Consider the following 26,659-nt stretch of genomic DNA (forward strand, 5'->3'; position numbering starts at 1 on the left):
AGGTGACCAAGAATCCGATGGTCACTCTGACAGAGCTTCAGACTTCCTCTGTGGAGATGGAAGAAACTTCCAGAAGGACAACCATCTCTGCAGCACTCCACCAATCAGGCCTTTATGGTAGATTAGCCAAATGGATGCCACTCCTCAGTAAAAGGCACATGACATCCCACTTGGAGTTTGCCAAAAGGCACCTAAAGGACTCTCAGACCATGAGAAACAAGATTCTCTGGTCTGATGAAACCAATTTTGAACTCTTTGGCCTGAACGCAAAGTGTCACATCTGGAGTAAACCTGGTACCATCCCTACGGTGAAGCATGGTGGTGGCAGCATCATGCTGTGGGGATGTTTTTCAGAGGCAGGGACTGGGAGACTAGTCAGGATTGAGGGAAAGATTAACGGAGCAAACTACAGAGAGATCCTTGATGAAAACCTGCTCCAGAGCGCTCAGGACCTCAGACTGGGGCGAAGGTTCACCTTCCAACAGGACAATGACCCTAAGCACACAGCCAAGACAACGCTGGGTGGCTTGGGAAAAAGCCTCTGATTGTCCTTGAGTGACCCAGCCAGTGCCCGGACTTGAACCTGATCTAACATCTCTAGAGACCTGAAAATAGCTGTGCAGCGACGCTCCCTATCCAACCTGACAGAGCTTGAGAGAATCTGCAGAGAAGAATGGGAGAAACTCCCCAAATACAGGTGTGCCAAGCTTGTAGCGTCATACCGAAGAAGACTCGAGGCTGTAATCGCTGCCAAAGGTGCTTCAACAAAGTACTGAGTAAATACTTATGTAAATGTGATCTGTTTTTTTATTTTTATACATTTGCTAAAAAATCTCAAAACCTGTTTTTTCATTGTCATTATGGGGTATTGTGTGTAGATTGATCAGTGGGAAAAAATTTGTCATCAATTTTAGAATAAGGCTGTAACATAACAAAATGTGGAAAAAGTCCAGGGGTCTGAATACTTTCCGAATGCACAGCTATTTTCAATCTCAATCTTAATTCATTTGATGGATAAATATAATTTAGAATTTTTAAAATGGTTCTATTTGGCCTTGGGTGGTATAGGGAAAGACATAAATGTCTTCTTATTTTCTTGGTTACAGCTACATCAACAATTTTACAGATTTAATTCCTTTTTAACTGTTCTGGAATAATTATTTGGAAATAACTTGCCTACATTTTTATTGTTACACTCCTTATCCTGCAAACAACAGCCATCTACACTACCGGTCAAAAGTTTAGAAACACCTACTCATTCAAGGGTTTTTCTTTATTTTACTATTTTCTACATTGTAGAAAATAGTGAAGATCTATCACAACTATGAAATAACACATATGGAATCATGTAGTAACCAAAAAAGTGTTAAACAAATGAAAATATATTTTTATACTTGAGATTCTTCCAAATAGCCACCCTTTGCCTTGATGACAGCTTTGCACACTCTTGGCATTCTCTCAACTAGCTTCACCTGGAATGCTTTTCCAACAGTCTTGAAGGAGTTCCCACATATGCTGAGCACTTGTTGGCTGCTTTTCCTTCACTCTGCGGTCCGACTCATCCCAAACCATCTCCAATTTGGTTGAGGTGGGGATTGATGGAGGCCAGGTCATCTGATGCAGCACTCCATCACTCTCCTTCTTGGTCAAAATAGCCCTTACACAGCCTGGAGGTGTGTTGGGTCATTGTCCTGTTGAAAAACAAATGATAGTCCCACTAAGCCCAAATCAGATGGGATGGCGTATTGAAACTACTGAACACATTTTATTTTACTGTGATCATATTTCCACTTTCTGGGTGGAGTTTCAGTGATTTTATTATTTGAAATAATGTTAATATTATATTGATGTCAAATTTGGTTTATATAAGTATACAGACCTTTTACAGCCTCAAGTCTTCTTGGGTATGGCTTACAAGCTTGGACACATGTATTTGAGGAGTTTCTCACATTCTTCTCTACAGATCCTCTCCAAGCTCTGTCAGGTTGGATGGGGAGCATCGCTGCACAGCTATTTTCAGGTCTCTCCAGAGATGTAGATCGGGTTCAAGTCCGGGCTCTGGCTGGGCCACTCAAGGACATTCAAAGACTTGTCCTGAAGCCACTCCTGCGTTGTCCTGGCTGTGTGCTTAGGGTCATTGTCCTGTTGGAAGGTGAACCTTCGACTCAGTCTGAGGTCCTGAGCGCTCTGGAGCAGGTTTTCATCAAGGATCTCTCTGTACTTTGCTCTGTTCATCTTTCCTTGATCCTGACTAGTCTCCCTGCCGCTAAAGAACATCCCCACAGCATGATGCTGCCACCACCATGTTTCACCATAGGGATGGTATTTGGCCAGATGATGAGCTGTGCCTGGTTTCCTCCAGACATGACGCTTGGCATTCAGGCCAAAGAGTTCAATCTTGGTTTCATCACACCAGAGAATGTTGTTTCTCATGGTCTGAGAGTCCTTTAGGTGCCTTTTGGCAAACTCCAAGCAGGCTGTCATGTGCCTTTTACTGAGGTGTGGCCACTCTACAATAAAGGCCTGATTGGTGGAGTGCTGCAGAGATGGTTGTCCTTTTGGAAGCTTCTCCCATCACCACAGAGGAACTCTAGAGCTCTGTCAGATTTTGCTCTGACATGCATTGTCAACTGTGGGACCTTACATAGACAGGTGTGTGCCTTTCCAAATCATGTCCAATCAATAGAATTTACCACAGGTGGACTCCAATCAAGTTGTAGCAACATCTCAAGGATGATCAATGGAAACAGGATTCACCTGAACTCAACTGGTTTGAATGCTTATGTAAATAAGGTATTTCCGTTTTTTATTTTTTATACATTTGCAAAAAAATTTAAAAACCTGTTTCGCTTTGTCATTATGGGGTATTGTGTGTAGATTGATGAGGGGAAAATAATTTAATCAATTTTAGAAAAAGGCTGTAACGTAACAAAATGTGGAAAAAGTGAAGGGGTCTGAGTACTTTCCGAATGCAATGTATGTTTGTGCAATTTGGAAAGTTTAATTAAAAAGTCAGCACGCTGTCTTTTACGATGATGTATTTAAACCCTGGATAGTGGTCCTCTGTAGCTCAGCTGGTAGAGCATGGCGCTTGTAACCCAAGGTAGTGTGTTCGATCCCCCAGGACCACCCATACACAAAAAAACAATAATGTATGCATGATTGCAAGTCGCTCTATTTGTAAGTCGCTCTGATAAGAGCGTCTGCTAAATAACGAAAATGTAAATGATAGCTTATGCTATGTATTGGCCATTGAGAGGCTTTTGAAGCCACCGGCCTGCCATATTGGCACTCCCCAGTAGAAGCAGTCCTCCATAAATGTTTCAAGGACAAAAATTACATCTATTTAAATATTTTTTGTTGTAGTGGGGACAGTAACATTAGTAATCTAAACAAATTATACTTTAAGGAAAATGTTTTTTTGTGTGTTTTTTTTAATGTTTAGCTCACATAATATAATTTAAAAGTTTGCATTAAGGTGTCTGTAATAAATAAAATGTGTCTAAAATGAATGTAGACAATAATAAATGCATTTCTATAAATGTGTCAAAATGAATGTAGATATTAATAAATGCATTTCTATAGATGGGTTACTTACAAACGTCACGAAAATGGCATGTGCGTTTCCATGGGGCAGAATTCAGCGTGTTGTTGTGTTTCTGGATGGCCAGATTGCTAGCAAGAATGACAAGAAACTGCCATGTGTGTCTCGTTTCAGTTCGTTTCATCTTGTTATTGATACCATGTCTTGTTTTGAGGTGTTTTTACTAATTTCATGTCAATGCTAATATGGCAAAAAAAAAATCGCTAGATATCTTGTTATTATATCCATAATCTTTGGTTCTAGTGCGCTGTTCAGCAGGGAGGACGGACATAACGTTGGGCAACGTTCAGATAGAAATGTATTATGTATAACAAACATGCCTCTCTGATTCTAAGGAATCATGTCAGTTCAATTCATGGCATTTCTATGAACAACATGCCCAGGCGAACCCGCTGATGCTCCCTTTGGTGACAATCTCAGTCAGGTAGAGAAGCCACTTCCCATTGGTCACCTCGAAGGGCCACTCAAACTCCATGACCAGGGTCCCCAGCGCACCCAGAGGCTCTCCCTCCACTGACACCTGGTAGAATGGTGTTATCACAGTCACCACAGGAAAGACACATGGCAACAGAATGGATATAGATATAAAAATGACAATGTATACAGAGCTGACGGGATTCCTCATTCTGTGACAACAAAGCATGTCTGTTCTACATAAATAATTTATATCTAAATGTTCTGTAATGTGATCCATTTTATTTGGGGTCTCTTCCCCCACAACATCACAAGAAGAAGCAGTGTGGTGTTTATAGTAATATTAACCACATATTATTTATTTTTTTGTGCCAACACCTAGCTACATCTAGCTCACCCACAGGACTTCAGACAACTGGCAAAATATTTCCAGCACATATTACTTCACAAAACTGTTCAGCCTACAATTACAGGTCAGAGTTAACGGGAAACATCACTCACTAGCCCACAACATGGCTGACATTAGCTAAGTGTTGGTGTCTCACGTTGAAGGTGTATTCCACCAGACTGCCCACATCACTGGTGGTGTTCATAGCTGACCCTCCCGTCACCTCTCTGCTGAAGTAGGTCTGGACCAGGGGCTTCTCTCTGTTTAGAGAGGGGGAGGAAGAAGAAGAAGGAGGAGGATGACAATGGAAGTTAGAGTATTATGCAGGCTCTTAGCATTGCATCACGACAACATGGAGTATGTGTCTGAAGTTACACTTACATGGAAATGGAAGTCTGGATGGAGTTCTCTATCAGCAGGACCACAAGCACAGGGTACAGGTCATTCTGCTTACTTGACCTTGGGAAACAACACCAACATAAGTGTTTATTTGGCTAGTTTATTTACCCAATTATATTCATATTCCCCCCTTGGACATAAAGACTGACTGTTCTAAATGAGATAATGATATAATGATGTAGAGCGACTGTATAAAATATCTCCTGTTACTTATGTAGACAACAGTAACTGAGACTCAATCTCCCTGGTGTTCAGGTTGATTCCTGATGTTTCAAAGATGAGCTGCAGAGAGACCTGCAAACCATGGGAGGGTCGTGAGATTTTAACTATCACAAATATACATTAAAATAGGGTTTGGCCCTCCTGTAGCTCAGTTGGTAGAGCATGGTGCCTGCAACGCAAGGGTTGTGGGTTTGATTCCCACGGGGGGCCAGTATGAAAAATGTATGTACTCACCTAATTGTAAGTCGCTCTGGATAAGAGCGTCTGCTAAATGACTAAAAGGTCAATTGGATCACTAAAAAATACAACTTTGGGGTGGCAGGTAGCTTAGTGGTTAAGAGTGTTGTGCCAGTAACCGAAGGTCGCTGATCCTGAGCCGACTAGGTGAAAAATCTGTCGATGTGCCCTTGAGCAAGGCACTTAACCCTAATTGCTCCTGTAAGTCGCTCTGGATAAGAGCGTCTGCTAAATGACTATAATGTAAAACCAATGATGTGATATACTGTATAATCTCTATGGGTAAAAACAGTATGGCCTTACCATCTCATTGCTCCTCAGTGGATTCCCCAGCTCACACATAACAGTCTTCTCAGCACTACATTCCATGTCAGGATCCTACAAATAAATACACATAATCAATCAAATGTATTTTATAAAGCACTTTTACATCAGCAGTTGTCACAAAGTGCTATTCCGATACCCAGCCTAAAACCCCAAAGAGCAAGCAATGCAGATGCAGAAGCCACAGTGGCTAGGACAAACTCCCTAGAAAGGCAGAAACATAGAGAGGCTCCGAGGGGTGGTCAGTCCTCTTCTGGCTGTCCGAGGTGGAGATTAAAAAGTACATGGCCATTTAGGCCAGATCGTGGTCCTCTGCAGCTCAGCTGGTAGAGCACGGCGCTTTAACCGCCAAGGTAGTGGGTTCGATCCCGGGACCACCCATACACAAAAAATAAAACATATGCACGCATGACTGTAAGTCGCTTTGGATAAAAGCGTCTGCTAAATGGCATATTATTATTATTATTATTATCGTTCTTCAAGACGTTCAAACTATCATAGATGACCAGCAGGGTGTAGTAATAACCACAGTGATTATAGAGGTGCAACAGTTCAACACCTCAGGAGTAAATGTCAGTTGGCATTATGACACTATTACCTGTATGTACAGAACATAGTTGACAGAGCAATTAAAGGCAATGGACCTGTTAATAGTCAGACTTTACCTAACCCTTTATCACCCTCTGGTGGATTTACCTGGGAGCGCACGCCAGAGTTTCTGAGAGTGGAGGGATAAAGATGTTGAGCATGGCTTGGTGGGCGTCCTCAGCTACCTTCCCAGGGCCAGGCAGGTTAGCTACCTCCACTAGTAGCATCACCTTCTTCACATTACTTCTGTACTGTAGCAATTGGTGGTTCCCCTGACTGCGCACAAACAGAGCAGCACCGTTAATGTATAAGGGACCATGGACAGAATTTTGCACCAGAGGGAGAACGTGTGAATCTGAAGCACTGGGGTCCAAACCCATTTTTGGTGGGGACCTACATGATTTGATAGAGTTGTGGTTTGATCAAGGAGTGCAAGGTCTCTAACATCCACCAGCTCCGTGATGTCGTCTTGGAGGAGTGGAAGAGGACTCCAGTGGCAACCTGTGAAGCTCTGGTGAACTCCATGCCCAAGAGGGTTAAGGCAGTGCTGGAAAATGATGGTGGCCACACAAAATATTGACACTTTGGGCCCAATTTGGACATTTTCACTTAGGGGTGTACTCACTTTTGTTGCCAGCGATTTAGACATTAATGGCTGTGTGTTGTGTTATTTTGAGGGACAGCAAATGTACACTGTTATACAAGCTGTACACTCACTACTTTACATTGTAGCAAAGTGTCATTTCTTCAGTGATGTCACATGAAAAGATTTACTCAAATATTTACAAAAATGTGAGGGGTGTACTCACTTTTGTGAGATACTGTGTGTATATATATATATATATACAGTGGGGAAAAAAAGTATTTAGTCAGCCACCAATTGTGCAAGTTCTCCCACTTAAAAAAGATGAGAGGGCCTGTAATTTTCATCATAGGTACACGTCAACCATGACAGACAAAATGAGGAAAAAAATCCAGAAAATCACATTGTAGGATTTTTAATGAATTTATTTGCAAATTATGGTGGAAAATAAGTATTTGGTCAATAACAAAAGTTTCTCAATACTTTGTTATATACCCTTTGTTGGCAATGACACAGGTCAAACTTTTTTCTGTAAGTCTTCACAAGGTTTTCACACACTGTTGCTGGTATTTTGGCCCATTCCTCCATGCAGATCTCCTCTAGAGCAGTGATGTTTTGGGGCTGTCGCTGGGCAACACGGACTTTCAACTCCCTCCAAAGATTTTCTATAGGGTTGAGATCTGGAGACTGGCTAGAGCCACTCCAGGACATTGAAATGCTTCTTACGAAGCCACTCCTTCGTTGCCCGGGCGGTGTGTTTGGGATCATTGTCATGCCGAAAGACCCAGCCACGTTTCATCTTCAATGCCCTTGCTTGATGGAAGGAGGTTTTCACTCAAAATCTCACGATACATGGCCCCATTCATTCTTTCCTTTACACGGATCAGTCGTCCTGGTCCCTTTGCAGAAAAAACAGCCCCCAAAGCATGACGTTTCCACCCCCATGCTTCACAGTAGGTATGGTGTTCTTTGGATGCAACTCAGCATTCTTTGTCCTCCAAACACGACGAGTTTTTACCAAAAAGTTCTATTTTGACCATATGACATTCTCCCAATCCTCTTCTGGATCATCCAAATGCACTCTAGCAAACTTCAGACGGGCCTGGACATGTACTGGCTTAAGCAGGGGGACACGTCTGGCACTGCAGGATTTGAGTCCCTGGCGGCGTAGTGTGTTACTGATGGTAGGCTTTGTTACTTTGGTCCCAGCTCTCTGCAGGTCATTCACTAGGTCCCCCCGTGTGGTTCTGGGATTTTTGCTCACCGTTCTTGTGATCATTTTGACCCCACGGGGTGAGATCTTGCGTGGTGCCCCCAGATCGAGGGAGATTATCAGTGGTCTTGTATGTCTTCCATTTCCTAATAATTGCTCCCACAGTTGATTTCTTCAAACCAAGCTGCTTACCTATTGCAGATTCAGTCTTCCCAGCCTGGTGCAGGTCTACAATTTTGTTTCTGGTGTCCTTTGACAGCTCTTTGGTCTTGGCCATAGTGGAGTTTGGAGTGTGACTGTTTGAGGTTGTGGACAGGTGTCTTTTATACTGATAACAAGTTCAAACAGGTGCCATTAATACAGGTAATGAGTGGAGGACAGAGGAGCCTCTTAAAGAAGAAGATACAGGTCTGTGAGAGCCAGAAATATTGCTTGTTTGTAGGTGACCAAATACTTATTTTCCACCATAATTTGCAAATAAATTCATTAAAATCCTACAATGTGATTTTCTGGAAAAAAAATCTCAATTTGTCTGTCATAGTTGACATGTACCTATGATGAAAATTACAGGCCTCTCTCATCTTTTTAAGTGGAGAACTTGCACAATTGGTGGCTGACTAAATACTTTTTTCCCCCCACTGTATATATATATATATATTCACCATTGATATAGATAGCTTATACACCAATATCAACACAGTAGTAGGGATAGAGGCAGTTAGAACACTTTTCAATAGGTTTCCAGATAGGATAGACCGGACAACGACATATTACAACTATTAGAGATCAGCCTGACGAGCAATGACGTCATGTTTAATGGTAGAGCACTACTTACAGGTGGAGGGAACAGCTATGGCTAAGAAATGTACACCTGCATATGCGAACATTTACATGGCTGAATGGGAGAGAGAGGTACTGGCTGTCAGGGCGTGCTGTAGGTGTAGTGGTGGAATCAAACGCAGGACTCAGAACGATAATCCAAAGACTTGTATTAAAGCCAAAACCAAGGCAAAAGGACAACTGGCCCGAAGGCGAAAATACGCACGAAGGCGAAATAGTAACAGCGCACAAACAGGTGCGAAAATACTCCAGCACAGTGGAGAAAGCTCAACCGAGCGAAACACACGACTGACGAAAATCAATTACACACACACTAGACAAACACAACGAGAAACTTATAGGACACTAATTACGCCCAAACTAGAAACAGGTGTGAAAACAAACAGACAAAAGCAAACGAACATGAAACATACAACGGTGGCAGCTAGAATTCCGGAGACGACGAACGCCGAAGCCTGCCCGAACAAGGGAGAGAGGCAGCCTCGGCGAAACCGTGACAGTACCCCCCTCTGGCCCGCGGCTCCAGACGTGCGCCGACTCCGGCCTCGGGCGACCAGGAGGACGCGGAGCAGGCGCGTCGGATGCCCCGATGGAATTCCGTCAGGAGGCACCGGGTCCAAAATGTCTCTCCTCGGCACCCAGCACCGCTCCTCCGGACGTACCCCTCCCACTCCACTAGATACTGGAGACCCCCATCCGACGTCTCGAATCCAAGATGGACCTCACGGAGCGCGGTGCCCCTCGATGTCCAACGGGGCGGAGGAGTCTCCAAGATCTCATTTTCTTGGAGTGGGCCCGCTACCACCGGCCTGAGAAGGGACACATGGAACGAGGGGTTAATACACTTATACTCCACAGGTAGCTGTAATCTATAACATACCTCGTTCAACCTTCTCAGGACTTTAAATGCCCCTACAAACCGCCGACCCAGTTTCCGACAGGGCAGGCGGAGGGGCAGGTTTCTGGTAGAGAGCCAGACTTCGATCACCAGGTGCGTACACCGGTCCCTCACTGCGGTGGAGATCAGCGCTCGCCTTCTGACGTCGGAGGGCCCGCTGCAGGTGGACGTGTGCAGCGTTCCACGTTTCCTCCGAGCGCGCCCACTCATCCACCGCAGGAGCCTCGATCTGGCTCTGCTGCCAGGGTGCCAGAACCGGCTGGTAACCCAACACACATTGAAATGGAGTTAGGTTAGTGGAGGAATGGCGTAGGGAATTCTGGGCCATCTCGGCCCAGGGAACGTACCTTGACCACTCCTCCGGCCGGTCCTGGCAGTATGTTCTGAGAAACCTACCCACATCCTGGTTTACGCGATTCCACCTGCCCATTACTCTCCGGGTGGTACCCCGAGGTGAGGCTCACCGAGACCCCCAACCGCTCCATAAACGCTCTCCAGACTCTGGAGGTGAATTGGGGACCCCGATCAGCCACAATGTCCTCGGGTACCCCGTGAGTGCCGGAACACATGGGTGAACAGTGCCTCGGCAGTTTGTAGGGCAGTAGGAAGACCCGGCATGGGGAGCAAACGACAGGCCTTAGAGAACCGGTCCACAACGACCAGGATAGTAGTATTCCCTTGGGAGAGGGGAAGGTCTGTTATAAAGTCCACAGAGAGGTGGGACCATGGTCGTTGTGGAACGGGCAGGGGCAGCAACTTACCCCTAGGCAGATGTCTAGGCGCCTTACACTGGGCGCACACCGAGCAGGAGGAAACATAAACCCTCACATCCCTTGCCAACGTGGGCCACCAGTACTTGGCACTAAGACAGTGCACTGTCCGGCCGATACCCGGATGTCCAGAGGAGGGTGACGTGTGAGCCCAATAGATCAATCGATCCCGAACCTCGAGCGGAACGTACTTCCGACCCTCCGGGCACTGTGGTGGACTAGGGTCGGTGCGCGTAACGCCCGCTCGAGTTCAGTATCGACCTCCCCACACTACCGGTGCCACCAGACACGACTCAGGCAGTATGGGAGTGGGCTCCACGGACCTCTCCTCCGTGTCATACCGCCGAGACAGCGCATCTGCCTTGCCATTCTGTGACCCAGGGATGTACGTGATTTTAAAAGTAAACCTGGTCAAGAACATACTCCATCTTGCCTGGCGAGGGTTCAGCCTCCTCGCCGCCCCGGATGTACTCCAGGTTACGGTGGTCCGTCAAAATGAGGAAAGGGTGTTGAGCCCCCTCAAGCCAGTGCCTCCACACCTTTAGAGCCTGTACCACGGCTAACAGCTCCCTGTCCCCTACGTCATAGTTCCGCTCCGCCGGACTGAGGCTTCTTAGAATAAAAAGCACAGGGGCGGAGTTTGGGTGGCGCGCCAGACCGTTGTGAAAGCACGGCTCCTAAACCGGCCTCTGACGCGTCCACCTCTACCTGGAACGGCAAAGAGGGATCCGGATGTGCCAGCACCGGGGCCGAGGTAAACAGGTCCTTCAGCCTCCCAAACGCCCTGTCCGCCTCGGGCCGACCACTGCAGACGCACCGGACCCCCCTTCAACAGAGACGTGATGGGAGCTGCCACCTGTCCAAAACCCCCGGATAAACCTCCTGTAGTAATTTGCAAACCCCAAAAACTGCTGCACCTCTTTCACAGTGGTTGGTGTTTGCCAATTACGCACGGCCGACACCCGGTCTACCTCCATCTTCACCCCTGACGCGAGACAACTGATAACCCAAAAAAGGAGACCGACTCCTGGAAAAACAGACACTTCTCTGCCTTCACATACAGGTCGTGCTCCACCAGCCTCCGCAACACTCTACGCACCAGGGCCACATGCTCGACACGGGTAGGCGAGTACACGAGAATGTCATCAATGTACACAACCACCCCCTGCCCCTGCATGTCCCTGAAGATCTCATCCACGAATGATTGGAAAACTGACGGAGCGTTCATCAACCCGTATGGCATGACCAGATACTCGTAATGGCCCGAGGTGGTACTAAAGGCTGTCTTCCATTCATCACCCTCCTGATGCGCACCAAGTTGTACGCGCTCCTGAGATCTAATTTCGTGAAGAAACGCGCCCCATGCAACGACTCAGTCATGGTCGCAATCAGCGGGAGTGGATAACTGTACTTCACCGTAATCTGATTGAGACCACGGTAATCGATGCACGGGCGCAACCCACCATCCTTTTTCTTCACAAAAAGAAACTCGAGGACGCAGGGGAAGTGGAAGGCCGTATGTATCCTTGTCTCAGAGACTTCGTCTATGTAAATCTCCATAGCTTTCTTCTCCTCCTAAGACAGAGGATACACATGGCTCCGTGGGAGCGCAGTTCCTGCCTGGAGGTCTATCGCACAATCTCCCTGCCTATGGGGTGGCAACTGCGTCGCCCTCGCCTTACTAAACGCAATAGCCAAATCCCCATACTCAGGAGGAACGTGCAATGCGGGCACCTGGTTTGGACTCTCCACCGAGGTAGCCCCTACGGAAACGCCCAAACATCTACCCACACACTGAGCAGACCACTCCATCAGAGCCCTCTCCTGCCACGGAAATAGCTGGGTTATGGGTACTCAACCAGGGCATGCCCAGCACCACCGGATACGCAGGAGAGTCAATCAGGAACAGCTGAATCATCTCCTGATGACCCCCTGCGCACACATCCTAAGTGGCGCCGTGACCTCCCCTGATTAAGCCCGTACCCAACGGACGGCTATCTAGGGCATGAACGGGGAAAGGAACATCAACAGGAATAAGGGGAATCCCTAACGCTAAACAAAACTTCTTATCAATAAAATTCCCAGCCGCGCCTGAATCTACCAGCGCCTTATGCTGGGAATGAGGTGCTACCTGTGGAAAAAGCACAGGCATACAAAAATGGGCAACAGTGAGCTCTGGGTGAGTGGGGCGCCTACTCACCTGGAGGGAATCCCCAGTGCGGAACCTGTCGTCATCTCCCCTAGGAGGCCATCCCCAGCACCTAGCCGCGGTGTGTCCTCCCGACCACAGTTGGTGCAGTGGATGGACCCCCTAGCCTGCCGACTCCTCCTCTCTTTAGCGCCCAGCGCCCCGAGCTCCATGGGACACGTCTCGGAGGCGCTGGAGGGTGAAATGGACGGACCCTCCGCAGGACGTCCGGCGGGGTAGCCAGTAGGTTATCCAGCCTGATGGACATGTCGACCAGCTGGTCGAAAGAGAGGCTGGTGTCCCTACAAGCCAGCTCCCGACGGACGTCCTCTCGTGAGGCTACATCTGTATAGATCGACGAGGGCCCGATCATTCCACCCTGCATCTGCCGCTAGAGTACGGAATTCGAGCGCGAATTCCTGGGCACTCCTCCTCCCCTGCCGGAGGAAGACCAGACGCTCCCCCGCCGCTTTCCCCTCCGGGGGATGGTCAAACACCGCCCTGAAGCGGCGGGAGAACTCGTCGTAGGTAATAGTCGTGGCGTCGATCTTCCTCCACTCCGCGTTGGCCCACTCCAACGCCTTCCCGGCCAGGCAGGAGATCAGGCGGACACGCTCTCATGCCCTGAAGGTGCCGGGTGCACGGTGGCCAGGTATAGCTCCACCTGGAGGAGGAATCCCTGACACCCAGCCGCCGGTTCCGTCGTAGGCCCTCGGGAGAGAGAGTCGGACTCCTCGAGGTTCCGCGCTGGAATGGGCGGACTGGCCGATGGTGCTGGCAGGGAGGGAGGCGGTGGAGGCGTACCCCAGCCTCGGAGGGTGGTGATCACCTCCTGCAGGGCGGTCCCCATCTGCAGGATTTGGTCCTGTTGTTCCCGAACCTGGGCCTCCAGTCTCGTCTGTCCTGCTTCGGCTCCTGCTGATTCCATGGTTGGTGTGTAATTCTGTCAGGGCGTGCTGTAGGTGTAGTGGTGGAATCAAACGCAGGACTCAGAACGATAATCCAAAGACTTGTATTAAAGCCAAAACCAAGGCAAAGGACAACTGGCCCGAAGGCGAAAATACGCACGAAGCGAAATAGTAACAGCGCACAAACAGGTGCGAAAATACTCCAGCACAGTGGAGAGAAGCTCAACCGAGCGAAACACACGACTGACGAAAATCAATTACACACAACACTAGACAAACACAACGAGAAACTTATAGGACACTAATTGTGCCCAAACTAGAAACAGGTGTGAAAACAAACAGACAAAAGCAAACGAACATGAAACATACAACGGTGGCAGCTAGAATTCCGGAGACGACGAACGCCGAAGCCTGCCCGAACAAGGGAGAGAGGCAGCCTCGGCCGAAACCGTGACACTGGCAAAGTGCCCGTTCCAACCCACCTTCTATTTTAGACGACATCATAGGAGCTTGGCCCCATGACATCACACGTTTCACAGATTTCATTAATATTCTCAATAATCACCATGCATCAACCATGCATCAATTCAAGTTAAATACACAATAGATTACAACGTATAGTTCTTAGAGTAACATTGATTTTCAATGTATTCAGACTGACCGTCTGCCCGATACCACATGAATTACATACATTTGAAGTCGGAAGTTTACATACACTTAGGTTGGAGTCATTAAAACTCATTTTTCAACCACTCCACAAATTTCTTGTTAACAAACTATAGTTTTGGCAAGTCGGTTAGGACATCTACTTTGTGCATGACACAAGTAATTTTTCCAACAATTGTTTACAGACAGATTATTTCACTTAGAATTCACTGTATCACAATTCCAGTGGGTCAGAAGTTTACATACACTAAGTTGACTGTGCCTTTAAACAGCTTGGAAAATTCCATGGCTTTAGAAGCTTCTGATAGGCTAATTGACATCATTTGAGTCAATTGGAGGTGTACCTGTGGATGTATTTCAAGGCCTACCTTCAAACTCAGTGCCTCTTTGCTTGACATCATGGGAAAATCAAAAGAAATCAGCCAAGACCTCAGAAAAAAAATTGTAGACCTCCACAAGTCTGGTTCATCCATGGGAGCAATTTCCAAACACCTGAAGGTACCATGTTCATCTGTACAAACAACAGTACGCAAGTATAAACACCATGGGACCATGCAGCTGTCATACCGCTCAGGAAGGAGATGCGTTCTGTCTCCTAGAGATGAACGTGCTTTGGTGCGAAAAGTGTAAATCATTCCCAGAACAACAGCAAAGGACCTTGTGACGATGCTGGAGGAAACAGGTACAAAAATATCTATATCCACAGTAAAATGAGTCCTATATCGAAATAACCTGAAAGGCCGCTCAGCAAGGAAGAAGCCACTGCTCCAAAACCGCCATAAAAAAGCCAGACTACGGTTTGCAACTGCACATGGGGACAAAGATTGTACTTTTTTGGAGAAATGTCCTCTGGTATGATGAAACAAAAATTGAACTGTTTGGCCATAATGACCATCGTTATGTTTGGAGGAAAAAGGGGGAACTTGCAAGCTGAAGAACACCATCCCAACCATAAAGCACAGGGGTGGCAGCATCATGCTGTGGGGGTGCTTTGCTGCAGGAGGGTCTGGTGCACTTCACAAAATAGATGGCATCATGAGGAAGGAAAATTATGTGGATATATTGAAGCAACATCTCAAGACATCAGTCAGGAAGTTAAAGCTTGGTCGCAAATGGGTCTTCCAAATGGACAATGACCCCAAGCATACTTCCAAAGTTGTGGCAAAATGGCTTAAGGACAACAAAGTCAAGGTATTGGAGTGGCCATCACAAAGCCCTGACCTCAATCCTATAGAACATTTGTGGGCAGAACTGAAAATGTGTGCGCGAGCAAGGAGGCCTACAAACCTGACTCAGTTACACCAGCTCTGTCAGGAGGAATGGGCCAAAAATTCACCCAATTTATTGTGGGAAGCTTGTGGAAGGCTGCCCGAAACATTTGACCCAAGTTAAAAAATGTAAAGGCAATGCTACCAAATACTAATTGAGTGTATGTAAACTTCTAAACCACTGGGAATGTGATGAAAGAAATAAAAGCTGAAATAAATCATTTTCTCTACTACTATTCTGACATTTCACATTCTTAAAATAAAGTGGTGATCCTAACTGACCTAAGAAAGGGCATTTTACTAGGATTAAATGTCAGGAATTGTGAAAAACTGAGTTTAAATGTATTTGGCTAAGGTGTATGTAAACTTCCGACTTCAACTGTATCTTCCTCTGTGTTTTCCACATACCTGGAGTAAGGCTTCAGTCTCTCGTTAGCAAACTTAGCTGTTAGCTGCAGGTTACTAGTGCACTTGTTGTCTGAGCCACACTCCTTCTGGAAGTTCATCTGCAAAAAAGGGGAAGAAAGAGTTTGAAAACATACTCATCACTACATACTCACTGGAATCAGGTTATTCATAAATCAGTAACATACCTTTTTCCTTGCAGTGACTTTCTGTTTGTGGGTCAATACAGGGTAGGAGTCCAGGTTCTGCAGGGCCTTCCTGACTTTGGGTTTCTGTTCATCCAGGGACACATTGAGGGAGAAAACCACCGGCTCCAGCATGTCCCTCACATAATCCTGGAGAAGATGATACAGATGAGTGTGTGTGCCTGTCCTGTGTGATCAGTCATATGCGTGTGTGTGTACAGTATTTTACCTCTACTCTGAGCTCCAGCACCTGACAGTCTTGGGAGATGGCATTGTGAGGAAGCCTGTGTAGGTGTCATGCTTATTGTCCAGGAAGTGAACTCGAGGGTGCCGAGCGATCCATGTCAGCTTCCATTGTGTACTTCACCGCTACACAGGGAAGAAAGACAAAAGTAGTTAGATGTACAGTCAGGAATAAGTACAGGCCAGGTGTATATACTGTATGAGGATGTATTAGAAAGGGAATAGCACTCACTTATGTTTTTCTTGAAATCTTTGTTTCCATTGCTGAGTGTGTAGGAGAAACACACTGTCACGGTCACACTGTAGAAGACATAAAGAAGAGACGGTAACAATTCATTTTAAGGGGTCCTTATTACAGTGTAATTACATACAGTATGTAATTACACTGTAGCAAGTATTGTATTTAAATTGTAATAATTCATAGTTATACTGTAACTGGTGGTAATTGCAGTCTGTAATTACAGAGGTGTAACTGAAAATGCTTGTTACCATGCTTGTTACAAGTTTCTGATAGCATCCGAAAGCACCATGCTTCAGCCTGCACAAACCAACTGATAAGTGTTGAAAACCGACCACCTCAATGACACCACTATGCAACAAAGGGCTCTGGAGTCTGATCCCCAGGCCCAGGTCAAGCTTTCGTTTCAAATTCATGGAAGCTTATGAGCACTATGGAAAAAACGTGGGGTTCACATAAAAAATAGTTTAAATTGTTAAATCATTTAACGGTGTATTTGACCTGGATAGCAACAGTATCTTGACAAGCTTAACAATGGTTCAGTTACATTATTGAGCATTAATTAAACATTTTTAGACACATTAATAAACAGTTATGGTTACAATTGTGAGATAGTCATTCAGTACTTGCCAAATTGTGAGCCTATTAAGCTAGGTTGAATAATGGTTAATAAATGCACTTAAAATGGTGTAAAGGAGACTCAATAGTGTTCCTATACTCATTGTATATGGATTCAAAGTATTTATTGAAATGTTTTAACTGGATTATTGGGATGCAATATTATTTATTTTCTGTATCAATTCATTTAATCCATAACCTGCGCTTTCTATCATCTCCAAGCATTTCCTGTTGTATTGCATTGCTCATTATAATGCCTAATTGGTGGGAGTGGCCAATCGGCAAAGGTGCCTGCAATCTGTAATCAGGGCCTGTGTTTTCTTGAAAAGGTGTGTTTCCTGAATGTGTGGAAGAGCCATTTGTTTTAGCCACCAGCCATGTGCGTTTACTTTGTAAGTCTGTAGGTTTTTTTAAATACTGTACATGAAGTACTTCTATAACTATTTATTTTGTAGTTCCTCTTTTAAGCCTTTTCGATGACACGGTATCGGCCAGCCTGTCACAATAAGACCAACTATTATTCCATCATGTAACCTTGCAAGGGTTTCACGGTTGAAGAACATTCTTAGTTTTGGATGGGATCCATTGGTGCACTTATTTATTTCACTTGGTAATGAGTAGTAAGTAATTATATGGTAATTGCTCATAGGCACCTATAAAGTTACACTTCACTTTAAATATCTAAATCCTGTGTACCACCTATTAATTACATTGTACTTAGGCAGATAGTACATGTACTCTGTGGTGTACTAGTGTGTTTACCCTCCCACATGGATGGCGCTTCCAGAAGCTTTAAAATGAGGGCCATGCTGTTAGGATGGGAAATGTACTATATACACTATATATACAAATGTATGTGGACAACCCTTCAAATTAGTGTATTTGGCTATTTCAGTCACACCCGTTGCTGACAGGTGTATAAAATCGAGCACACAGCCATGCAATCTCCATAGACAAACATTGGTAGTAGAATGGCCTTTCTGAAGAGCTCAGTGACTTTCAACGTGGCACCATCATAGGATGCCACCTTTCCAAGTCAGTTGGTCAAATTTCTGCCCTGCTAGAGTTTCCCCAGTCAACTGGAAGTGCTGTTATTGTGAAATGGAAACATCTAGGAGCAACAACGGCTCAGCCGCGAAGTGGTAGGCCACACAAGCTCACAGAACAGGACCGCTGAGTGCTGAAGCGCATAGCGTTTAAAAATTGTCTGTCCTCGGTTGCAACACTCACTACCGAGTTCCAAACTGCCTCTGAACGTCAGCACAATAACTGTTCGTCGGGAGCTTCATGAAATGGGTTTCCATGGCCGAGCAGCCGCAGACAAGCCTAAGATCACCATGCGCAATGCCAAGCGTCGGCTGGAGTGGTGTAAAGCTCGCCGCCATTGGACTCTGGAGCAGTGGAAACACATTCTCTGGAGTGATGAATCATACTTCACCATCTGGCAGTACGACAGACAAATCTGGGTTTGCCGGATGCTAGGAGAACGCTACCTGCCCCAAAGCATAGTGCCAACTGTAAAGTTTGGTGGAGGAGGAATAATGGTCTGGGGCTGTTTCTCATGGTTCGGGCTAGGCCCCTTTTTATACCCTTTAGTATGTGTACTTTACTGTATTTATACTTGGGATATCACTTTTCAACAGTAGAAGTAAAAACTTTGCTGGAGGACGTCTTTAAAATGAGGCCGGGTTGTCAGGATGGGTAATGTACTGTATAAGTACACATTAATTACAAATAAGTACTCCTCACCATACACTTCACTTTTAACTACTTGGATGGCAAGGAGGTTCAGGTTGTCATAATGGGTAATGTAAAAACATGTATTATAATGGAATGCAAAATGTTATATTTTGGTTAACTACAAAAACAAAAGTACATACACAACCACGTCGTGGCAACTCAAGCACAAGGTAGACCCCAGTCAGTGAAGTTGACCTATAACAGTTTTTGTAAATGTATCCAAGTTAACCCAGATGGTACACTTTTTGGGGGCAAGTGCTAGCAACAACATTGAGTGGATATTTTGAAGAGTGCGCATTCACAGGTAGGTAATTAGACCCTATTGAGCCTCCAACCTTTATAATCTCGGACACCCAGCATATCTGTACAAAAGAGATTACAACCTTGTGACAGTTGTTACTGAATCGGATGCAGCTGAGAAGAAACAAAACACGAAATTGGTGAATTTTGTGGAAACTTGTCCTTTTGTAAGCTTTTGTTGTTACACCTTACAGACTGCAATTACAACCAGTTACATGTTGTTATTACAGTGTAACTATGAGTTATTACAATTAACTGCACTACTTGTTAGTGTAATTACACTGTAATAAGGACCCCTTAAAATGAACTGTTACCAAAGAACAGTTGACATTAATTGACTTTATACAGTGTGATCTGAGCGGAACCTTTCTCACCAGGGTTTGTTTCCAGGGGGACAAACGTTAGGGTCCACAATCTTTGGCTGCACAGTGATGTTCTTAGAGAGATGGATAACTGGACGAGCCCTGGAAAATGAACAATGTTAAAAGATTACACAAAGAATAATTTAAATATATTACTATCAAGAGCAGACATGTTGGAGGGACAGATTAAAGTGAGACAGAAACAAGATCAAAATGGATAAATATATCCAAATTTATTATGGCAGTTTTAGTTTATTAAATTCAATACATATTTATTGTTCACTACTTACCCGAGCAGAGCGATGCGGTCATCCAGAGATTCAACTAGGAGGTCAGGGTAACTGTTCTCATCCATGTACATACCTCCGCTGATGGAATAACCAAAGGTCTGGAACCCAACTACTACCCACTGACTTCCCCTCAATCACCTATAGAGGGCAACACGGACACATTGCTAGCTACATAAATCACAATACAGTTAAAGATTCTCAACTGGGATATAGTCTGTCCTCTCCTCAACTCCTCCGTTCTCCTCTCCTCCGTGACCTGGAAACTGATAAGTGGTCGCCATATGTAGGAGAGTATCAATTAGTTAATAGGTGAGCGGAGGAGTTTCCTCCTCTTCTCGATTGCTTCCTTTAGTGGAGGATACTGAAGTGGAGAAGGAGAGTCTCATAGAAGTGCATTTGTATCCACGTTTCCCTCTCCTCCCCCCTCTTGCCTTGATTACCTTTGACCTTTTCCAAAAGGAGGGAGGACTGAGGAGAGGATGCGAGGAGTCAAGCAAAACCAATTGAAAATCTCCTCAAATCTTTCCCCCATTTCCCTGCATTTGCCTCAGTTCTCCCTGTCCTTTTGTATTCATAGCAGATAATGTATTGTGCATTACTGGGGAATATTAATGAACTATGATCTATACTGAACACAAATATAAACGCAACATGTAAAGTGTTGGTCCCATGTTTCATGAGCTGAAATAAAAGATCCCAGACATTTTCCAGACTCACAAGAAGATTATTTCTCTCAAATGTTGTGCACACATTTGTTTACATCCCTGTTAGTGAGCATTTCTCGTTTGCCAAGATAGTCCATCCACCTGACAGGTGTGGCATATCAAGAAGCTGATTAAACAGAATGATCATTACACCTTGTGCTGGGGGCAATAAAAGGCCAATCTAAAATGTGCAGTTTTGTCACACAACACAATACCACAGATGTCTCAAGTTTTGAGGGAGCGTGCAATTGGCATACTGACTGCAGGAATGTCCACCAGAGCTGTTGCCAGAGAATTGAATGTTCATTTCTCTACCATAAGCCGCCTCCAACGTCTTTTTAGAGAATTTGGCAGTACGTCCAACCGGCCTCACAACCCCGACAATGACCTCCACATCCGGCTTCTTCACCTGCGAGATCGTCTGGGACCAGTCACCCGGACAGCTGATGGGTCTTCACAGATGAATCCCGGTTTCAACTGTACTGGGCAGATGGCAGACAGCGTGTATGGTGTTGTGTGGGCGAGCGGTTTGCTGATGTCAACTTTGTGAACAGAGTTCCCCATGGTGGCGGTGGGGGTTATGGAATGGGCAGGCATAAGCTACAGACAACGAACACAATTGCATTTTATCTATGGGAATTTGAATGCACAGAGATACCGTGATGAGATCCTGAGGCCCATTGTCATGCCATTCATCCGCCGCCATCACCTACTGTTTCAGCATGATAATACACAGCCCCATGTCGCAAGGATCTGTACACAATTCCTGGAAGCTGGATATGTCCCAGTCCTTCCATGGCCTGCATACTCACCAGACATGTCACCCATTGAGCATGTTTGGGATGCTCTGGATCGACGTGTACGATAGTGTGTTCCAGTTCCGGCCAATATCAAACAACTTCGCACAGCCATTGAAGAGTAGTGGGAGAACAATCCACAGGCCACAATCAACAGCCTGGTCAACTCTATGCAAAGGAGATGTGTTGCGCTGCATGAGGCTAATGGTGGTCACACCAGATACTGACTGGTTTTCTGATCCACACCACTACCTTTTTTTTTTAAGGTATCTGTGACCAACATCTGTATTCCCAGTCATGTGAAATTAATAGATTAGGTCCTAATTTATTTATTTCAGTTGACTGATTGCCTTTTGTGAACTGTAACTCAGTAAAAACGTAGAAATTGTTGCATGTCGCATTTATATTTTAGTTCAGTGTATAAAATGAATCAAACCAGTCTAATTCCCTAATGGGTAATATTACTGTACCTGACTGGGCTCCTCAGAGATTCCCTTCTTGCTTCCCATAAAGATGTAGACCTTCCCAGACTCATGAAATGGGGCTCCTACTGCAAAGTCTATAGAGGAAATAGAAGCATTGGAAATACATGACCATACATTTAGGAAATGACCAATTAAGTTTGCTCAAACAATTAATAATCTTCATATTTGATGCATATAATACAAAGTAAGTAGTGCATAGTGTCATCCTGGATGTAAGCCCTTGTGCTGGCTGTATTTGGCCTCTAGGTGGCAGCAGCATAACAGCAGAAATGTTCTAATGGACTGGAGAGCCATTTATGACCTATCTGATGACACCAATTCTATTTGCCTCTATCATATTGGTGACATTGTACAATGGATTCTGATAGGAGGTTAACCATGATTCTCTTTGACCAAAGTAGATCTGATTCCAGTCCTCCTTGCGGGTACAGTTCAGCACTGTTCTAATTCTTTAAAAGTGCATCTTTCCTTCTCCCTTTGAAGAAATCACTGATTATATTTTACTAGACAGGTGAAAGCCATGTGGTGGAGCCCTTGCAGTCACCTGTCCAATCATATCAAATGAGTGACTCCTTCAAGTAAGGGAGGAAGGAATTTGAACAATGCCCAAAACGTTACCATGGTATGTTAGTCCTACCTTGGAATCCATCTTGGTTGACGTCTCCAATGGCTGAAACTGCGAATCCAAAACCAGATGCCGCAGGACCCTTCAGTACCATGCTAGGAGTCTTCTGGAAAGATCCGTTCTCGTTCATGAAGACATACACTGCTCTTCCCTCATTCTCCTTACGGTCAAAGTAGAACGGGGCACCTACGATCAGGTCATTCCATCTAGGATGGTTAAAATAAAAAAGTGCACACACAAATATTAACACACAAGATACACAGATATTGTATCATTGTAGCATACCTGGATCACAATGCTGGTATCAGTGAATGGTTTACCAACCATTATACCTCCTTATTTTTTTATTATTATTGGCTTTCAGAGAGGTCAACATATCTGCTTAGCCTATGACATGGCATCATAATGCTTTATATCTTTTGGCTTGTCTCATGTGTTGCCAAAGTATGTTCTTGACAATGTGTTATTCAGTATAATCTTTATCTCTGACATACTAACAGGTAATGAAGACAAATGCTCATGTGTTTTGAGAAGAGAGAGCACACATGCCTCAGCCATGATGTATTGACAGATACCCTTTCTGAGGTGGTGAAACGACAAGGACCGTCTCTTTTCAATTCAGCCACTGTATACATTATCTGCATAAGTCAGGTAGAGCGTGTAATAGTAGAAGTAAAAACTACAGCTGAGGTAATACTGCTGATGGGCTGTTGGTACCATTTTATTTTACAGGGTGATATAATTTAAACTCAATAAATCACATATTAAAAGAATAATAAAATGTTCTCAATACTTTTCTCAAAAGATTAGCATTTGCTATTCTTTTGCCTTTGCGTTGCTATTGTTTGGTTTCTGACTGCTAGATAATCAAGCTATTGGCATTTGGCACAGAGAGAACCCACTAAAGCTGGGAATTTCCTATGGTCGGTGTTGACGTACTCGTCATTGTTGAGGTCGGTGACAGCTAGGCTGGTCGCAGTGCGAGCCCACTTGTTCTCCTGGGGTGATGAACTCGGTTGTTAGGTCTGTGTCATCCTTCTTGGCCAGTGTCACCGAGCCCTTGGATTCATCTCTGGGAGACCCTGTTACTACCCACGAGAAGTCGTTTTGACTAAGCAACTTCCTGTCCTCATAGACGGAGTAACCTGTGGTGTTAAAACAACATTAAAACAATGTTGTAAAAACGTTACAGTTCCATTTATGGTATGTAGGCCTAATCAGTGGCCTTTAATCTTTCAACACTAAGGTAACTTCCTGTGATACAGTTGCCAGTTGCCATGCCACTATGCTAAACAGAGCACTGCTATCTAGATAGCATCTGGAGTTCCTCTTGTTCTCGTTCAATTCATAAGTTCAAAGAGATGTTTATCTTTATGAATGGGTGAGCGGTTATGTTTGCGAGTCCTTAGAAATGAAAAAGCACAAGACACAGTCCTAGTCTATCTACTGTGCCCTCTACCCTGTTCATCCAGAAATGGCTCTGCAAGCCAGGTCAACGATAGAGCCATACCACATGTAGCTATATCATCTGTTCAGTTACCCAAAGTCTTTGACATTCAAGTCCCACGAGTTTCCTGGATCAGGGTCTCTCCATGTTACATGAATGTTGCCTAGGTAACAAAGAAAAAGAGAACAATACAGTTTCACACAAACTTTTAAGCCATGATGTTAGAGTTTACAGAAGAAGCTTTGAGGCTGCAACTATCTCTTTCTCTTTGAACTCCTTTGGCGCCCACCTTGCCACACGTAGCTTAGCGTTTAGATATGATGCTAGCAATGAATCAATGTTGTCAGTTAAGAAATAAAGAATTGAGGGGACTATGATCTGTTGTGAATAGTCACAGCTCAATGGTCAAAATGTACTACTCTATTGTTGACCTGTACTGAAAATGATTAAAATTAGCATAGGACTTCACAAAGTGTTTACCGTATGTGTTATGTATTAGGGTTGTATAGGCAGAGCATCATGGGTAAAGTGTGTGTTGAGATGAGCACGTTCAGATAAATGGCTGAACTAATTTCCTTCTCCCATCTCCTCATTATTGAATTGTTATGAAGACGTGGTTATGAAACCCACGCGACATAACAGTATGACTGTGACATTGCGTAATGTTATTGGCCCAGCTCGCTGACACCAACAGGAATACAGAGAGTCAAGTGTTTTTGGTGTCTTGAGGACCTAACATTCCCTGAAACCAGGTGGTGCGAGAACAAGTGGTGCTGTAGAGCAGTTAAAATTCAAGTCTCACATCCATGTAAATCTCAGGTCTCATACCTCGCTGATACAGCACCTTCAGAAAGTATTCATACCCCTTGACTTATTCCACATTTTGTTGCATTAACAACCTGAATTTAAAATTTATTATTTAATTTGTTTTACCTTTATTTAACTAGGCAAGTCAGTTAAGAACAAATTATTATTTACAATGACGGCCTATATATATATATATATATACACTACCGGTCAAAAGTTTTAGAACACCTACTCATTCAAGGGTTTTTCTTTATTTTTACTATTTTCTACATTCTAGAATAATAGTGAAGCCCAAACCAGATGTCTAAGTATTCACACCCCTGTGAATACCTGTTAGAATCACCTTTGGCAGCGATTACAGCTGAGTCTTTCTGGATAAGTCTCGAAGAGCTTTGCACACCTGGATTGTACATTGGCACATCATTCTTTAAAAAATTATTCTGTCAAGATGGTTGTTGATCATTGCTAGACAGCCATTTTCAAGTCTTGCCATTTTCAAGTCTTGCAATTGATTTTCAAAGCCGATTTCAGTCAAAACTTTAACTAGACCACTCAAGAACATTCAATTTTGTCTTGGTAAGCAACTCCATTGTATATATGGCCTTGTTTTAGGTTATTGTCCTGTTGAAAGGTGATTTTCTCTCCCAATGTCTGTTGGAAAGCAGACTGAACAAGGTTTTCCTCTAGGATTTTGCCTGTGCTTAGCTCTATTCCATCTCTTTGTATCCTAAAAAAATTGAAAATATGAAGAGTGGTACTCAGTGATGTGTTGTGTTGGATTTGCCCCAAACATAATGCTTTGTATTCAGGATGTAAAGTGAATTTCTTTGCCACATCTTTTGCAGTATTACTTCAGTGACTTATTGCAAACAGGATATATGTTTTAGAATATTTATATTATGTACAGGCTTTCTTCTTTTCACTCTGTCATTTAGGTTAGTATTGTGGAGTAACTACAATGTTGTTGATCCATCCTCAGTTTTATCCTATCACAGCCATTCAACTCTGTAACTGTTTTAAAGTCACCATTGGCCTTACGGTGAAATCCCTGAGCGGTTTCCTTCCTCTCCGGCAACTGAGTTAGGAAGGGCGCTTGTATCTTTGTAGTGACTGGGTATATTGATACACCATCCAAATTGTAATTAATAACTTCACCATGATCAAAGGGATATTCAATGTCTGTTTTTTTTTTTTTTTTACCAATCTACCAATAGGTGCTCTTTTTTGCAAGGCATTGGAAAAACCTCCCAGGTCTTTGTGATTGAATCTGTGTTTCAAATTCAAACCTTGACTAAGGGACCTTACAGATAAGATGTGTGGGGTACAGAGATAAGGAAGTCATTCAAAAATCATCAGTCCATGCAACTTATTATGTGACTGGTTAAGCAAACTTTTACTCCTGAACGTATTTAGGCTTGCCATAACAAAGGGGTTGAATACTCATTGAAGGCAAAGAGAGTTTCAAAAGTGCCTGGCACCACCACTCCTACACAGGCCTCAGTGTTTAATCAATCAATCAAATGTTATTTGTCACAGTACATTATAAAAGTGACCACTAACAGAAGTCTACACAAAACACTATACTATGTCATATAAAGGCCAAGGGTTTTTTACTGGTCAGGTTTCATGGTCACGAAAAACTCCTGGCCCTAATTCTTTTTTATCATGTGACCTGAGGAGGGAAAAACTCCTGGCCCATGTCATACAGTGAAGGAACAGAAGTATCCCACTACTAAGTGGACAAAGGTAATTCAGCCCGTATAGGACTATACAATAAACATGGCCCTGAAAGAGATGTAAAGACAGAGGCAACCTGTCGTCACTAAGAATAATATCTCATATTACTGTTGCAAGGGTGTCCTATTCCCAACCATTACAGTAAGTACGACTGGCATCCCCTCTC

The 26,659-nt window shown here is 44.3% G+C and overlaps 1 non-coding gene and 1 pseudogene across 1 annotated transcript; one reads left to right on the forward strand and one right to left on the reverse strand.

The window, feature by feature from the left end:
- The window catches only part of LOC123481196, a 36,948-nt pseudogene extending 10,564 nt beyond the window's left edge, over positions 1-26,384 (reverse strand).
- On the forward strand, positions 5,163-5,237 carry trnac-gca. The gene has a single exon. It is a non-coding gene; the product is annotated as a tRNA-Cys (tRNA).
- Positions 26,385-26,659: the final 275 nt, after the last annotated feature.

This window comes from Coregonus clupeaformis, chromosome 31 (genome assembly GCF_020615455.1).
Source record: "Coregonus clupeaformis isolate EN_2021a chromosome 31, ASM2061545v1, whole genome shotgun sequence".
Lineage (NCBI taxonomy): Eukaryota > Metazoa > Chordata > Actinopteri > Salmoniformes > Salmonidae > Coregonus > Coregonus clupeaformis.